Source organism: Anabrus simplex, chromosome 12 (genome assembly GCF_040414725.1).
Source record: "Anabrus simplex isolate iqAnaSimp1 chromosome 12, ASM4041472v1, whole genome shotgun sequence".
NCBI classification, from domain to species: Eukaryota; Metazoa; Arthropoda; class Insecta; order Orthoptera; family Tettigoniidae; genus Anabrus; species Anabrus simplex.
The window spans coordinates 26,982,947-27,000,082 of NC_090276.1; the positions used below are offsets into that span (position 1 = coordinate 26,982,947).

The 17,136-nt window shown below is 43.3% G+C and overlaps 1 protein-coding gene across 1 annotated transcript in view; it reads right to left on the bottom strand.

Annotated features, from left to right (window-relative positions):
• The window catches only part of Lcch3 (Ligand-gated chloride channel homolog 3), a 286,494-nt gene that overhangs the window by 25,754 nt on the left and 243,604 nt on the right, over positions 1 to 17,136 (bottom strand). The window lies entirely within an intron of this gene.

The following is a 17,136-nucleotide window of genomic DNA, read 5'->3' on the forward strand; positions in this document are numbered from 1 at the left end:
AATTAAACAAAAACCACATGATTATAAGTCCACGCATCCAGGTTATTTTCTCAAGCACGGTGGTAAATTAATTTTTAATGCATGAATACCTTTACAAGTCTCCTTTGATATTAAGGAAATGCATGATCTCGTGTTGCAAAAGGTTACAACAGGGGAAATGAAACGCACCGGAAAACCCGAATGGGGGCAAAACCACAAGAAGAGGGAGGAAAAAAAACAAACCAGGAAACTTAAAGTAGGTGAGTATTCAGTTACAGGATCCACAGATCCGCCAATTAACTTTACATAAGCTAGTTACCAACAAACTAGCTGAAGCCCAGAGCTCTCCACTTGGTCCAATATAGTACAGAAGGAAAAGGAGGGCCCATTCAACAACAATTAAGAAATCAAAGGGAAACTACGTAAAATACACCATGTTACTCTGCCAACGAAGGACACTTAGCCATGACACGAAGAGAAACAATTAACCAGAACACATAGACACATAGGGTACGATCCAACACATAATACCAACTAGGACAAAGACAGATATCCCTAAGGATCAAGAACATAACGGAAGGGAAATCAGTAATATTATTCAAGCACAAATCACCCACAAGAAAAAATATATAAGTAAAGGTACAGGACCACACCAAAGAATAGACGTCCTTGGAACATATGGTTTAGAATAGCAGGAGTTAAACTAAGAGGACACATGAAAGACCTATCAAATTACACTTTTAGATATTGGAGTGACACACACACAACCACAGAGTGGCGAACTCGTCAATCGTTCCAAGGGTCAAGAACGAGGGGTTCAGCGAAATACAACCCACACTGGGATCGGCAACTTATCCTAGTTCACCAACAAACACAGGTAAGGACACAAGCATAGAAAACTAATTTTGAACAGACCAACGGAAAACCATCAGAGAGAAGGGACGCAGAAACCACACGAGTTACAGATAGGAAAGACACGCAACAGTAGCATCGATGGGCAATCAGGAGACTCCTATAGGTTACCAGATGGAAAAATCGCGATCAGTCAGTCATCCATAACGGCCACATCAAGGTACAACTACCAAAAATAAATGCCCGGGGCAACGTGGTACAGAATAGTAACCACAAACCTAATCCTGCGTGAGGAAGAACAAGTCGAAAATCCCAGAGCCAACAGATAACTAAGAATTGCCCACCCGAAGGTGTACTTCCTCGGAGTAGTGGATACCAAACCAACAGCCAGATCTACCGCGACACAGAGGTAAATTAAAGGACAAATCACATCCCAACCAAGGTGTCTTGACAGCCAAACAACGTAATCCAAAACACGATTACCTAAATAATGACAAGGTAGCAGCACGGGTTATTCATAGAGAGATAAAGGATAGCTATCCTCAACGCGTGCTCACAGACCACACAAAACAGCACAATACAAAGCAGAAATTACAACAGCAAACCAGGTACAGATTAAGGACTAGGTCCATCCCACAGAAGCACCAAAGGAGAAATATCCTCAGGAAGGAAGTCCGACCGTACCACCGAAACCCCACACGCCAACCGGTAGATAAGGAAAATTACACTACGTTACCAACCGTCCACAATTCAAAAGGGTCCAAACAACCCACAACATCATTACCAAGTTACAACACAGGAGATACAACCATAATGCTGGCAGGAGTGCACCAACCGGACGCCCACAGAAAAAAAATCGCAGACAGATTTTCTACATAACCCCCGAAACGACCCCCAAAATCAAAGGTTAGGAAGATAAATTCAGCCCAAAAACCCATTACAGGAAAAATAATATAGAGGGTTCACGCATAGAAAACCACTTTTAGAACAGCCGCGAAGGGTGCCCAAAAGGAGGAGTGTCAGATCACTCGATCATGGATGAATACAAACATCAGTATCCGGAAAAGGAACACCTTTAAGACACGCGGTCCATGCAGAAGGCAAGCAGGGAACCTTTCCGACACCAATAGATCGAAACACACCACAATCAGAAATCGTACAATACTAAAATGGCACAAATAGTAACCCAATCATGACTAAGCACCACACATCTTCAGACACCCGCACACAATGAAAGGATGACAAAATGGTAAACGCTCAGGCACCAGACACACTCCCTTACATTCCATCCCAAGCACACCATAGCTCAGCAATGATTAAGTCACAAGATGATCGAAGGGTTCAGCGGAAGGAATCCTATGCGGAGCTACAGAAGAAACAAGTCTTTGAAATTACATAAGCCTAGAGAAAACAGAGGGACAACAAAGCACAATTTAAGTTAGATGTCATCAGATTTCCCCAATGGAACCTCGGTAGTGCACCACATAAGCATAAGGCTATATAACGAGGATATCTATTGCAAGGTATTAATACCACCATCACAGGACAATTAAGGAAGGACAATTTCTAACTACAAGGATCCACACCTAGAAACAGTAACATACAAGAAGTACTAAATCAGAGTCACCAACACGAGGCACCGAAGGACCAGATTGACTCGCTCGCCATCCCACAGTATGTGTGCTAAATTCACTAACAATACAGGTCAGTTACCAAAGGTGCATCCATCCAGCGGAAGATGCGGTACAATTTGCCAGATCAACCGGGTTTAATTTGAGAAACATGAACGCGCCTAATACGCTTGGCTACAGGGTCACTTACCAAAATTGAAACGGGAGACAAGAACTCCAACACAGTGCACGGGCCTTGGTACCTAGGGGCAAGTTTTGCCGAAAACTTATTCACAGCCTTACTCATTGGGTAGCACTTAACATACACGAGATCACCAACATTGAATTTTGACGGTTTCCTACCTTTATTGTACTGCTTTTTGACCTTTTCGTATGACACAGCTAGATTCCTTTTTGCTTCGTTCCAGATCTTTTGAACATCATTAGGCCTAGATAGGTCTGGGAGAAGATCCTCAATACATAGCAGGTTAGACATAGGGGAGTACGGAGTATAGCCAAACATTAAAGACATAGGCGTCTTACCATGGGACTCATGAGTAGCGGAATTGAAAGCATGGGCCAACCAATGCAGACAGGAGTCCCATTTGGACTGGTTGTCATGATGATACGCTATCAACGCAGATTTTAAGTTCCGATTCAACCTCTCTGCATAAGAAGGATTTGGATAGTATGGAATAGTGGTGACATGTGAAATGCCCAACTCAAACAGATACCTTTTGAAGGAGTTACTGGTGAAAGAACTAGCGTTGTCAGACACTAAGAACTTAGGTGGGCCAAATGATGCAAAGATGGAATTTAGACAGGAGATAGAGGTACGTGAATTAGTGGACCTGGTGGGAAAGATCCAACAGAACCGGGAGAAGGCATCTATACAGACAAAAATGTGGGTGTTTCCCAAGGAAGATCGGGGGAGGGGTCCTACGAAATCTATGAACAGTCGTTCCATGGGGCGCGAAGCTTGTGATGAAGACAATAATCCCACTCGGTTATTCAAATTAGGTTTGCTGATGGCGCAAGATTTACAAGATTTGACCATGTTCCTGATATCACTATCCATTTTCTTCCAAACAAAGAATTGCCTGATTTTCAAACGAGTTTTGAAATTTCCTAGATGACCGCCAAGGGGTGAACAGTGGTAATACTTGAAAATGACCGGTACCAGAACCTTAGGAACGACAATTTTGGAATTATGGTCCTTGCGACCCTTACAACAGAGAACACCCTTAGATAAGGAGTAAGGTTTCACTTCGATCCCGCTACTGATTGTATCAATGATCCTTTTCAGATCCGGATCAGTTTTTTGATGATCTCCAATTTCTTGATACAGCAATGGGGAGTCGGTGAGGATGGCACTAACTCCAACCGTATTGACAGCAAGCTCATCGACACATGGGTTGGCTTCCGCACAAGGATGACCTTCAAACATCCTGCTCAAGCCATCGGCAATGACGTTCTCAGTCCCACGAATGTGGCGAACATTGAAATTATAGGATGAGATCCGTAATGCCCATCTAGTTATCCTACCGGTCCTTTTGGGTCGGTTCAACACCCAAGAAAGAGCCTGATTATCCGTTTCCAGATCGAAGTTGACGTGTTCAATGAAAGATCGAAATTTCTCCAGTGCAAACAGCACGGCTAGACACTCTAGTTCATAAATGGAGTACTTAGACTCCAGATCATTAAGGACCCTGGATACGTAGGCCACGGGCCTACGCCCATCTTCATGTTCTTGTAACAGAACGCCAGCAATAGCACGCCCGGAGGCATCAGTTTGGACAATGAAACGTTTCTCGAAATCAGGAATAGCTAACAAAGGTGCATTAATCAGTGCGACCTTCAATGAATTGAAAGCTTCCTCCTGGGCTTTACCCCAAGTAAATTTTACATTCTTTTTCCTAAGGTCGTTCAACGGGGCAGCCACTTCAGCAAAGTTAGGGATGAATTTTCTAAAGAAATTGACCATACCAATGAATCGAGCAACGCCCTTGACATCTTTGGGAGGTGGAAAATCCCTAATGGCTTGAGTTCTGGAATGATCTATGGAAACGCCTTCAGAAGAAACTACATGTCCCAAGAAAGACATGCTGGGTCTGGCGAAAGCTACCTTTGATAACTTCACTGTAAGGCCTGCTTTCCTTAACCGTAGCAATACTTCCCTAACGTGCACCATATGTTCCTCGAAGGTATTCGAATAAATTAATAAATCGTCCAGGTAATTAAAGACATAGCTGAACTTAATGTCAGAGAGAATGGAATTTAACAACCTCGACAACACAGCTGCTCCACAGCTTAGCCCGAACGGGAGTCTGAGGAACTCATACAAGTTCCAGTCGGTGATGAAGGCAGTGAGGGGAATTGATCTCTTCGATAAGGGCACTTGGTAATAAGCCTGGTTCAAATCCAGGACAGTGAAAAATTTTGCACCTGAGAACCATCCAAAACAAGTATGAAGGTCGGGTAGGGGAATAGATTGGAGTACAATCTTACTATTTAGAGACCTATAGTCAATCACAGCACGATAACCACCAGAAGGTTTGGGTACCAAGAACACAGGGGACGCATACGGGGAAGTCGAAGGTCTGATCACTCCGTCTCTTTCCATTTGCTCAATGATTTTCTTTAATTCCAACATACGAGGTGGGGAAAGGCGATAAGGAGGGGATCGAACAGGCTGCAGGTCCGACAACTCAATGTCATACTCGAGTACGTTGGTCAAGCCTAACTTGCTAGTGAACACATCGGGAAATTCCCTGCAAAGATCACGAACTTGCTGTGCTTCGGCATCTCCTAAATGATTCAGGTCAAGCCGATCGATGTCACTAGACTCATCTGACTCAGGGTAACCCACACACAAAACTTTAGCCAATTTCAAGGGAACGTTAATCAATTCAAATTTCAGGTCAGGAGAAAATTTAAAAAAGAAATTTCGACACTGAGGATCCAAAACGACACCAGCCCAAGATAGAAAATTGGTACCCAGAATAATGTTACATGATAAATTGGATGTCACCAAACACTTGATCTTCCAAGTGAAATTCCCAATCCTCAACTTGACCTTCACAGTCCCCAAAATATTTAAGAACTGACAATTAGCCGAAACGCATCTTAAGTTAGTGGGTTTTATTTCCGGAAGTTTACACGAGGATTTCTTTTGACAATACCAGGCATAATTCATCAAGCATACTGCGCTTCCAGTATCAAGAAGGGCATCTACGGGTTCATTGTTGACTTCGACAAATGTGCACGTGCCAGAGGAGGGGGCATGAGCAGAAATACTATTGCACCTAGGGGGACACACCGGTTTCTTACGAGATTCAGGGTTTACAAACTTAGAATTGGCAGACTTTGCCCTTTCCCTTTCTAGTCATTGAGTACCATCTCTGTCTACCAAGGGGCAATTTCTTTTAACATGCTGTCTAGAGCCACAGGAATAGCAAGCGCCTGGACCACGTCTAACGTCAGGGCAGGAATTTCTTAGATGATTTCGGGACCCACAGTTGTAACATTTACGGGCATTCACTACCTTAGGTGTTGACGGAAGGACGGGACAATTGGTAGTAGTAGGGGGAGGGAAATTCACAGGTCTGGAGGCATCCCCATGTTTGACATCTTCAGCAAAGGAACAGGCCTCTTCCAATTCTTGAAAGGTAGTAGGGCAACGGGTTAAGGAAAGATAGGAGCGGTACGCAGGAGATATTCCTTTTAAAATTCTAGAGACCATTTCACATTCTGGCACAGAAATTCTAAAAACCTTGCAAAAGAATCGCAGATCCAGCACATAAGTTAGCAAGTTCTCATGCAGGAACTGGGTCCGAAAACAGTGTTGGGGCACAAGACTTTGGAGAGCAAGAGAGGGAATAAATTTGGAAAGGACAAGTTCATGAAAGGTACTAATCGATAAATTTTTAGAGATAGCTTCAGAAATTTCTCTCTTTAGAATCCCTTCACAATGAGGGAAGAGGGCGCGGAAAATCCCCAAATCATCGACTGAGTACACATTACCAGTCTCGGTCAACTCCACCAAAAACCGTAGGAACCGAATACACTCATCTATAGAATTTACAGAAAAGGACTTCACTCCCCGAAAAACTTCCTTTAAACAGTTAGGCGATGACGCCGAATTTAGCTTAGAGACTAAGGTTTCCAGTAAAGGAGCAGTCACACAACACGGACCTTGGGCATGGGTCGAGGACGCAATTTGGTGGGAAGAGACACTCTGGGTAGGTACAGAAGGGTTAAGTGCAGTCGCAATAGAACAATTCTCCATATCTCTGTTAATCAACAGCAAATCTAAATCAGAGGTGATGCCAGAAACCACCGTTAACAATCTAGCACATTCTGACACAAAAACAGAATCAGGGTTAATAGATAATAAATCCAGAATTCGACCCGAGTAGTGGTCAGCTCTGGCCCTCAGCCGGTTTACTTGGGCTTTGGACGGAGGCAATTCAATAAACTCTTCACGAATAATATTAATTTCGTTAAGATTGTCACAGATCAGGTTAAGGTACTCACCCACTCGACTCCTGTCAATAGAAAATACATTAATGGGGACCTGGGAGTTGGCTGATAGCAAGGCAGCGCACTCAGCAACAGTACGGGCAGGTTCAAGGCCACGAATGGATAACTCGTACTCCAATTCGGCACGACGCAGGAAGGAGGGGTTCGTAACGGCACGCGCCATGGTAGCAAACATGGAACAAAATAATCAAAAAATTACACAAGATCCTTGCACTCCCTTTTACAATAGTTATTGACAACAACACTTTTAGTTTTTTAATTTTTGATTTCCATCCGCCAACATTCGCCACAGCACTGCACCGAGCAAGGGTAGGAGGGGAGGAAAGTTAGGCTGCACAAGGCAGAAACAACAGAGATTAGGCAGCAGAGCAACAACAGTGGAACAACAACCAACCACGCTCTGCTACCACTCTGACCGATCACCACCCTCCAGGACCCCGGTAACACCCTAGCGGTGATGAGGTTAATAACCTTACCCACCAGTTGAGGGAAAAGAAGGAGATAGGAAAAGAGAGAGAGAGAGGGAGAGAAAAAGAGAGAAAAAGAGAGAGAGAGAGAGAGAGAGAGAGAGAGAGAGAGAGAGAGAGAGAGACTGGTGAGAAGGTTGCTATTGTGTCCGCCCCATAAGGGTAGATTAAGCGAACACAAGAGAGAACAAGGGCGAAAAAGAAGCAACAAGTAACAGTACATCAAAAAAATTCAAGGATAAAAACGGCACCAGCCAACAACATGATACTAAAATTACCCAAAAGGAAGAAAAGAGAGACACTTACCCAAAACGTGGAGGAAATGCGACTTAAGGTCCGTGGACAACCAAACAAAGAAATAGTTGCAGCGCTGCACCAAATGTGGCAAATGAAAACCAACTTTCAAGTGATATGAAAGAAAACTTTAATAGACATTTAAATGAGAGGTAACATTTCAAGATAATATCAGGAGTGGAGCTAGGTTCATTATTAATTCAGATAACACCTTGAACCATATTGTTTAAAAGAAAGTAAATACTCGATTAACAATAATTGGATTAACCTGCAAGAAATTAATGTGATTAATAAATAAATACCCAATGAGGCAGCTTTAAATAAGAAAATGCAGACTTCATTTAACAAAATAAAGGAACTAAATCGTAAAAATCAACAAGAAAAAAACAACAGTGACCTCCATACCGTCAAACAAGATAATTAAATATTGATTTAAATGTGATCGATCACGCGTTTAAGAGAAAAAAACAAATACCATGTTTAGAAACAAACCGTAGTTCCATGACCTTTAGGCCGGTTGCCTTTTAACTTTACCACAATTCGTTCCAATTTCTACCAAGGGCAATTTCCAAGGGCACACGAAAACAAAGGAAGAAGTTACACATTTCGCCCAGCCAAAAAACGAGACGAAACGACCAAAGGTAGGCCGAAATAAATCACTTTATATGAAAGAAATGCCAACGATACCAGGGAACAAAAATATATCCATCCCACAAGAACACACCAACCAACAACAATCACAGTAAAACCAAAGCCACCACCATTACCCAAACACACGTTGCCATAGTAACGGACAAGCAAGCACGGTGTACAAATGAGAAGTAAAACCAACGGTTTTAAGTCAAAAATAAAACAGAGATCCCAGAAACAATGCAAAAGAACAAAAGGAGAAATAAATCCCAGAAGGCAAGGAACCCGAAGGAAAGCTAACCCCGCTACCTTGGAAACTGCGCCTTGGTTCACAACTTATTGTACAATCAAGTGCAAAAAAAAACTTTTACAGAATTTTACGATAATCATACTAATTTTTTCCACCGTGCGAACTGCCTTCTAAAATGATTAATTGCCGAAACCGTTTCCTAAGGTTCACAGACGCACACGATATCCAGCACAATTTTCGAAGAGGAAGTCTTAATCCAAATATTATTATTATTATCATCGTTACAGTTATCTTGAAGTACGCCGAAACACATAAATCTTCTTGCTTCCCCAGAATTACTTTAATCCAAAACAGTTACATACCTTTGAGTCCAGAAAAATTGAGAAGTTCAAACCTTGGCCATTGTTATTGAAGACCGGCAACCACGAGGCCGTGAACTAAAGTTGTTCACCAAGGATCCTGGAGGATTATCGTAGCAAAAACATAATCCAATGAAACAGTAGGAGGCCAGCAACTAATAGAATATGGGATAATCCCTCTTAAGTTGGTTTCATGGGGGTTTCAGCACTACCACCCGCCGCATAGCGGAACACTCACATACACGTCTATCCATGGCGGCTACAGCACGCCGACTCCCCCGGAAGTCGTTGCTAGGGGTCAAGACTAGACTCGCCTCACCACTCGCTCACGCGCAGTAGGCGCAGACCAAAACTCCGTTCAACAGCGCGCGGCATATCATAACAAGGTAGATATTGGCGGAAGCCGATTGACATAGAATTTCCAAATGGCAACACACATGCCAGTTCGAAAAGGTTATGGGGGGGGGATCACAAACTACTTAATACTGTCTCAAAGTTGGCAACACTGTCAATATATTACCAATATCTGATTTTATACAATGTTTCACACGTAAATGTTTCGGGAGCCCCAACTCCCTTCGTCAGCGATTTCTACATCAATATCCACATTCCCCATATCTCAAGATCTAACATTATTCTGTTTCACATAAAATATCGTCATATATAACATTATCTTTAACCCATACACACACTGTCCATTTCTTGATATTGTCCGTTGCAATGGGACATATTAAAACATAATAGAACACTTTAAAACACTTGTATAAAGTTTAACTGTTTTTTTCTTTTATTGTACAACACTTTAAAGTACATATTGAAACTTCAGATGGATTTCTTGGAAGAGTCGGCCAAATCAGATATAATATTGGTAATATATTGACAGGACGGACCAAACAATCACCCGTTGTACATTATATGAAACTAGTCAATACGGACCAACTAAGGGACCGAAAATGGTCAAATTTGTCGAATATAAATGAGCTGGTCAAAGTTTATTTTTATCCTCGTAGTTGTGTGATTTGTATGTAACGGGATTATAATGTCCAAACAAACAAGAATTTTCAAAAAAAGGACGGGAAAGTTCCAAAAAAAAAGGGTATTTGTGGGGCATCAGACACTGATTCTAGGTGCTAATGATGCAGTATTGGCATTCAATGAGGGAAATGTGGGGCGTGTTCATGTCCTGCAGTAGACAGGTATTCAACGTGGAAGGAATGCACTGAAGATTTTCCAAGATCACTACGGGATGTGGGTTGCTAAAGCTGATTTACGTGCGAAAAAGATGGCAAAGATGGCCAGAAAACTTCAGATGTCTAGGAAGGGAGTCAGAGACGAAGAGGACAACTGTGAAAATCCAGAATTGGGAGTGTCATGCATTAAATATACTGTCAACATGAAATCAACGCTTCTGAAAATGTTGTCAAGGAAACATATTATTGAATTTTTTCAAGAAGTTATTTTCAGTTAAATCATTTTTTTGCTATTTGCTTTAGGCCTACGTGTCACCGACACAGATAGGTCTTATGGCGACGATGGGAGAGGAAAGGGCTAGGAGTAGGAAGGAATCGGCAGTGGCCTTAATTAAGGTACAGCCCCAGTATTTGTCAGGAGTGGAAATAGTAAACCACGGAAAACCATTTTCGGGGCTGGTGACAGTGGGGTTCGAACCCACTATCTCCCGGTTGCAATTCACAGCTGCGCGCCCTTAACCGCACGGCCAACTCGCCCAGTGAACCCAGGCTTTCGGCATGCAGTGTAGTGATTAGAAATTTTATATCACTACCTTTCCTACCCTGCCGCCAGCATTTTGATGGTGACGATTTTCTTCACCAACGGGACTCTCACCGGCTAACCTCTTTGTCAGACCATATAGGCTTGTCTCCTAAACGATCATGGCTTACAGGTGAATCGATCGTTAATAATAATAATAATAATTATATATAATATATATAATATAATATATATACAATATATTATTATTATTATTATTATTATTATTATTATTATTATTATTATTATTATTATTATTATTATTATTATTATTATATAATTCGCTGGGGCCATCAAGGACCACGTTAAGTCTTGTTGCATTTGACACTGAACTTGGCCTTCTTTAGAGCCCAAATTTCCCTCATTCTTTGTGAGTGGGCCTGCTTACGCTCCTCTGTCCAAGGGGCACCGTGTCTTCTCTTCGGTTGCTCGTCTCGGTTTAGCCCGTTCGTCAATATTTTCTTGCGGAAGAGATCTCTGTTAAGGGCGTCTTCAGCTGAGATATGTAGCATTTGAAGGTCTTCTTTGGTATTTCTAAACCAGGGAATTGTGGTTTTGGGGTTTGAATCAAAAAAAGTGAAATATTTCTTTAGTTAACTTTCTTCCGTCCATTCTTTTCAGATGACCGTAAAATCGTGCCCGTCTTTTTCTGATTGTGTCGGTAATTTTCTCTACTTTGCTGTAAACTTCCTTGTTGGATCTATTTTGATGGACTCCATTTCTGTACTTTGATCCCAAGATTCCTCTCACAAATTTGCGTTATCTTTTCTCCAGTTCTTCAAGGAGTCCTTTGTTGGCATTTAGAGACAGGGTTTCGGCTGCATATAGAACTACTGGCTTCAGAACTGTTTCATAGTGACGTATCTTGGTGTTTTGAGAAAGGCATTTTTTGTTGTAGATTGTACGGGATGTTTGGTAGGCTATTTCCAGTTTGCGTATAGTTGAGGACAAAACATGACGACCTCAGTTCCTAGAAGCGAGCTGGAAGCCAGCTGTAAATCCCACCCTGCACCCTGCTGAGTTAATGAGCTCTAAGTGATCCTTGTTTGTTTTGGAGAGGCTGCCAAACCACTTTCTTCCTCACTCTCTGTAGCATTTACCCTTTCTTCGTGTAGAGTGCAGTAGCCGATTTGGCATCTATGGCTGCAGCAGAGGTAGTAAATCCTATTAGTCACTAATAGACACCGAGCTGCCGCTGGGAGGTAGTGGTGTGAGGCGAGGTCGTTATGATTTGTCCCCAACTATACTCGCTCCTGAAGTGCTTCTTTGTCCAGTCCATTTTTCACGATGATCTCACCCAGGTATTTGAATTTGTCTACCCGGGTGATGTCCCCGTATTTTGTATGGAGTTTTGGTGGAGCCTCTTTTATGTTAGTCATTACTTCTGTTTTCTCAAACGATATCTGCAAACCAGTTTCTTCGGCAATTTTCTTTAAAATTTCAACTTGAGCTCTAGCGGTTTCTATGTCGTTTGAGAGAACAGCAATATCATCGGCAAATGCTAAGCAGGCTGTTGCGATCCCCTTGGATTTGGTTCCTATTCTCAATGGACTGTAGTTGGTTTCCTGTAATCTCACCTGCCAGGTTCTGATGATCTTTTCAAGAACACAGTTGAAGAGTATCGGGGATAGCCCATCACCTTGTCGGACTCCTGTTTTGATGTCAAAGGAATGCGAGAGACATCCGTGGAACTTCACCTTGGATTTTGTATCGGTCAGGGTGGCTCTACTTAATGCCAGCAGTTTCAAATCAACTCCAAATTCATTTAAGATGTTTAGCAGGACTTCCCGGTCAATGGAGTCGTACGCTTTCTTGAAGTCCACAAAGACAGGCACATACTGCTTGGACCTTAGTGTACAATATCTGATGATCGTTTTGAGATTTTGTATCTGTTCAGCTGTTGAGCGACCTTTTCTGAACCCTCCTTGGTATTCACCTATTTGATGTTCGACTTGTGCTTCCAAACGCTCCAGGATGGCAAGTGATAGAATTTTGTAAGTCACGGGTAGCAAAGATATTCCTCTGTAGTTGTTGATGTTCTTCATGCTGCCTTTTTTGTGTAATGGCTGGATCAAAGCTATTTTCCAATCTTCGGGTAGGGCCTCCTTGTTCCAGATTTCTTCTATTTGCCTTTGCAAGATATCAAGTGATTCCTCTGGGGCATATTTCCATAGTTCTGCTACTACTGAGTCTTCCCCCGGCGCTTTGTTATTTTTGAGACGGGCAATGTGGCGCTTGATTTCATCTCTGTCGGGTGGTCTGGAATCTGGGTACCTGAGTAAGGGTTCCTTGGTTTCAATGGGGCTTTGCGGTTTAGAGCAATTAAGTAAATTCTTGAAGTAGTCTGCCAGAATGCTGCAATTTTCTTCATTTGATGTCGCCAGTGAGCCGTCCTTTCGCTCAAAGCATAGAGATGGTGGTTTATAGCCAGTGAGTTTGCGTTTGAAGGCTCTGTAGTACTCTCTGCTTTCATTCTTACTAAAGTTTTGTTCTATCTTTTCAATGAGAGATTTTTCGTATTTACGTTTCTCAGTTCTGAACACCCTAGCTGCTTGGGCACGTTGGGTTTTGTAGGTTTCCCAATCATTTTCTGATTTCGTAGAGTAGTACTGTTTCCACGCATTGAGTCTTTCTTGGAGGACTGATTCGCAGGTACCATTCCACCAGGCATGCTTTTTGCTTCTTTTGATTTCTGCAATGTCTTTGGCGGCCTCAACAAGGAGACTTTTGGCGTTGTTGAAGTCACAGTCATTTGGTCTAGCCTTCTCCTGGAACTCCTGGACCCTTTGCCGAAGTTTATCATTGTCGAAGCGTATGATCTGTTTGGTTGTCTTCCTTGTGTTTGCGGGAATTGGTTTGAATTTGATAAGAGACATATAATGATCTGAGGCCACATTGATGCCTTTCTTTACCTTGACATTCATAATCTCAGGGCTGTTTCTCCTGGAGATTGTAACATGATCCATTTGAAACTCTCCGAGAGCTTGGATGGGAGAACGCCAAGTCATTTGCTTTCTGGGTAGATGGCGAAAGTGGGTCGACATGACCTGCAGGTTGTGATTTTCGCAAATGGACACCAGTCTTTTGCCGTTGGGATTGGTTCTTTTGTGAGCAGGGTAATTTCCTATAACTTTCTTGTACTTCTGTTCACGACCTAGTTGGGCATTGAAGTCACCCAAAAGAAACTTGACATGGTGTTTGGGGATTTTGTTTAATTTTTCATCCAGTAGGTCCCAGAAATTATCAACTTCGTCTGGATCAGACTTGTTCTTATCGTTTGTTAATAATGTTATTTACTTTACGTCCCGCTAACTACTTTTTAAGGTCTTCGGAGACGCCGAGGTGCCGGAATTTAGTCCCGCAGGAGTTCTTTTACGTGCCAGTAAATCTACCGACACGGGGCTGTCGTATTTGAGCACCTTCAAATACCACCGGACTGAGCCAGGATCGAACCTGCCAAGTTGGGATTAGAAGGCCAGCGCCTTAAACGTCTGAGCCACTCAGCCCGGCTCTTATCGTTTGTAGGAGCATGTGCGTTAACTAGGGCGTAGGTTTTGTTCGCGCATTTAATTGTGAGTATAGACAATCTGTCATTCACAGGTTCGAAATTTGCAACCGACGTAAGGATCTTGGTTCTAACAGCAAGCGCGGTTCCAAACATCACAGCTCCATTGAAGATTCCTCTTTGCGCTTTGCTCTTGAAAAATCGGTAGCCTTCGTATTCAAAAATCTCTTCATCTGGGTAGCTTGTTTCCTGTAGGGCCATTATGGATATCTGATTTTCGTGAAGAGCTTTGGTGAGGGTTTTCAGCTTGCCAGTTTGTGTAAGTGAATTTATGTTGAAAGTTGCTAGAAAGGTTTTAGATTTTGGCCTGAGTTTTTGACTCTTCGGGGTACACCGAGACGCTCCGACTCGTCTCTTGCATGATGTCGAGTCTCCCCCAGAATCCGAACGAGACTCGTGCGCCGTGGCGTTCACGACGAGGGATTTATCCGAAGATTTACCCCATGGGGTATGTTTCTTGAAATGTTGTGCCATCATGCTTTTTGACTTGACTTTGCTTTGGACGGGTACCCATCCTTTTACAACTAGGGTTGTTAGCCCTAGAGGTTGCCTCAAGATGTTTTCTGGCTTCTGGTCATTTACCAGTCTTCGCCGTAACCCTGGCAAGGGACCAGTTTTTTTTTTCACGGTGGTATTTTAGTTCCCTACTACCCTCTGACTCTGCTGGCGGCAGAGCCAGCGATCTTCCCCAATTCCAATGGGACGCGCCCGATGGAAGTAACCGGTAAATCCCCACAGGGTATTATTATTATTATTATAATTATTATTATTATTACGTTCATTCGATTTTTTTTCAAAATAAAAAGAACATCTGAATGCATCTATGCGTTTAGTTTAGGCAATTGAATACATCTGCGTAGTCAAATTTATGGTACCGTGAATGGCATGCGAATAAAAAATGAATAATTAATTGCGAGTGAGAGAAATTGCACTAGCTGTAGGTCTGATGGCCGCACAACGCACTTGAAAAGGTTGCTTGCTTTGCTGAGATTGAGTTCTCCCACAATAAGCGTGTGTTCAACTGAAGTACGCGGAGATTGCGCCTCGTGTGGGCTTACATAAATTTAAGGCGAGAGTTTTGAAAAATGGACAAATGAATTCACTTTCATACAATTACATGAAGAACCCTGAAGTTTCGCAAACGCAGTCCGTCTAACGTCTAACACTTTGAAGAGGGAACTGTAATGACGTTCAAAATATTTTTAAATGTGGTTAAGTACTCTAAGTCAAATTCGGTAAATATGTTTCCAGAACATATAAATTAAATACACTGACTGACAGAGCAAATGCAACACCAAGAAGGAGTGGTCAGAACTTTATGCCAATTGCAGGGTAGACTGACGTCACTGAGGTATGCTCATGATGTGAAATGCGCCGCTGTGCTGCGCACGTAGCGAACGATAAATGGGACACGGCGTTGGCGAATGGCCCACTTCGTACCGTGATTTCTCAGCCGACAGTCATTGTAGAACGTGTTGTCGTGTGCCACAGGACACGTGTATAGCTACGAATGCCAGGCCGCCGTCAACGGAGGCATTTCCACCAGACAGACGACTTTACGAGGGGTATGGTGATCGGGCTGAGAAGGGCAGGTTGGTCGCTTCGTCAAATCGCAGCCGATACCCATAGGGATGTGTCCACGGTGCAGCGCCTGTGGCGAAGATGGTTGGCGCAGGGACATATGGCACGTGCGAGGGGTCCAGGCGCAGCCCGAGTGACGTCAGCACGCGAGGATCGGCGCATCCGCCGCCAAGCGGTGGCAGCCCCGCACGCCACGTCAACCACCATTCTTCAGCATGTGCAAGACACCCTGGCTGTTCCAATATCGACCAGAACAATTTCCCGTCGATTGGTTGAAGGAGGCCTGCACTCCCGGCGGCCGCTCAGAAGACTACCATTGACTCCACAGCATAGACGTGCACGCCTGGCATGGTGCCGGGCTAGAGCGACTTGGATGAGGGAATGGCGGAACGTCGTGTTCTCCGATGAGTCACGCTTCTGTTCTGTCAGTGATAGTCACCGCAGACGAGTGTGGCGTCGGCGTGGAGAAAGGTCAAATCCGGCAGTAACTGTGGAGCGCCCTACCGCTAGACAACGCGGCATCATGGTTTGGGGCGCTATTGCGTATGATTCCACGTCACCTCTAGTGCGTATTCAAGGCACGTTAGATGCCCACCGCTACGTGCAGCATGTGCTGCGGCCGGTGGCACTCCCGTACCTTCAGGGGCTGCCCAATGCTCTGTTTCAGCAGGATAATGCCCGCCCACACACTGCTCGCATCTCCCAACAGGCTCTACGAGGTGTACAGATGCTTCCGAGGCCAGCGTACTCTCCGGATCTCCCACCAATCGAACACGTGTGGGATCTCATTGGACGCCGTTTGCAAACTCTGCCCCAGCCTCGTACGGACGACCAACTGTGGCAAATGGTTGACTGAGAATGGAGAACCATCCCTCAGGACACCATCCGCACTCTTATTGACTCTGTACCTCGACGTGTTTCTGCGTGCATCGCCGCTCGCGGTGGTCCTACATCCTACTGAGTCGATGCCGTGCGCATTGTGTAACCTGCATATCGGTTTGAAATAAACATCAATTATTCGTCCGTGCCGTCTTTGTTTTTTCCCCAACTTTCATCCCTTTCGAACCACTCCTTCTTGGTGTTGCATTTGCTCTGTCAATCAGTGTAAATAAATAAATAAATAAATAAATAAATAAATAAATAAATAAATAAATAAATAAATAAATAAATAAATAAATAAATAAATAAATAAATAAATAAATAAATAAATAAATAAATAAATAAATAAATAAATAAA